The following is a 1,568-nucleotide window of genomic DNA, read 5'->3' as shown; positions in this document are numbered from 1 at the left end:
CACAAAACATCTCACGCACATGAACTTAATAGCTGGCTATGGGTTAGGAGCAGTTGGGAGCTGCAAAGCTGTTCCCTAGCGTTGCCTCGCGAGCTTCCGCAGGCAATCAGAATTTGTAACCTGACTCCCCGACCATTAGCCATAGATTATTTTCCCTATTTATGGTAGCAAAGCACTAAGAGGGCCGGGTAATAATTAAAGGGAAGAACGCAAATTAATTTCCTTGAGCCAGGAATGCACTTCATGAATAGCACTCCTTATTATTCTTCTTGAGAAATAATAATTTAAGGCAGGGAAGCAGTTAAGATGGGCCAAGAAAACAATGTAGAGAATGTAAACGAAATAAGGAAATGCAGACAGAGAATATGGAAACGCAGGATTCTTGGGGGAAACAGGGATGAACAAGCCCTTAACATGGCGTGGTCCGTCCAGGCACACAGCGCTGAGACCAGCAGCAGTTAGAAATCGTCAGACACTGCAGGACAGTAACACGAAAGGTCTCTGAAGAGCAAGACTTGGAATGTGCTATTAGAATTACCGTGAGGAGCGGAAGGACAGAGTTAAGCGTGTCTCATTCTTTACGAAGTTTCTATTCTATTACATTTTAAAATAGTTTAACTAATTCCATAAATATCCTTTGTGTTAGGTACAAACCAGACCAGGCATTCTGACGCAAGTAGGAGAATTACTGGGGGCATCAGGCAGGCTGGCTGTCTAGTGGACCAAGACAGCGGGGAACAAAGGGGGGACGGGAGACTTTATAGGATCTTTTAGGGAGGGTGCTCGTGGGCCGGAACAGCCGAGGGAGAACTCATCTTGGCAGGCTACCTGGTCTGTGGGGAGCCTTTACTGTCAACAAAGGAGCGTTTCATGGCTGCTTGCTCACGTCAAGGTCAGGTGGACCTGCTCTGCGGTTTCGGGTTTGGCTCTGTGTGGGGCCAAGGGGGAGAGAGTTTGGGGGCAGCGTGCCTGGCAAACCAAGAGCAGAGTGTTTGGGGCAAGGTGCCTGGGAAACTTTGAGTCCTGACCTATCACTTTGAAAGCCCATTATGTGCTGGAAACTGTAAAAGTATATAAAGCTAAAATTAACAATGGAGAGACAAGTCGTTAGGATTTCAGAGCAGCCCTGATGGAGCTGCAGTAGGGAGAGAGAGCACAGGAGAGAAGAAGGGCTGCGGCCCAGAGGGAAGGAGGGGGAGGATGCTGTGGGAGGGGAGAGCAGACAAGTGTGAAACACCTCAGCGAAGGCTCCTTCCACACGAAGCTCCGCCCACCTTCGGAGCAGGCACATGTACTTGCAGACTCTCCTCGATGCTTCCCACCCTTCCCTGCCCACCTGCCTTCCCTCGATCCCTGCCGGTCCTTCCCATGTGTTCATCATCACCACCATCATCACCGTTCTCATCAATTTTAGTTCATGGCTTGTTTTTCAGTTTTGTTTGAGGAAGTGTCTCACCGTGTAGCCCAGCCTGGGCTCAAACCCACAGCTACCTCCTGCTTCAGCCACGGAGGGCTGAGCTTACAGGCATGCACCCTACCTGGGCCCAGTCCTTGGGTGGGCTGTGTAG

This window comes from Octodon degus, unplaced genomic scaffold (genome assembly GCF_000260255.1).
Source record: "Octodon degus isolate 3935 unplaced genomic scaffold, OctDeg1.0 scaffold00228, whole genome shotgun sequence".
Lineage (NCBI taxonomy): Eukaryota > Metazoa > Chordata > Mammalia > Rodentia > Octodontidae > Octodon > Octodon degus.
This window is presented reverse-complemented; position numbering follows the sequence as displayed.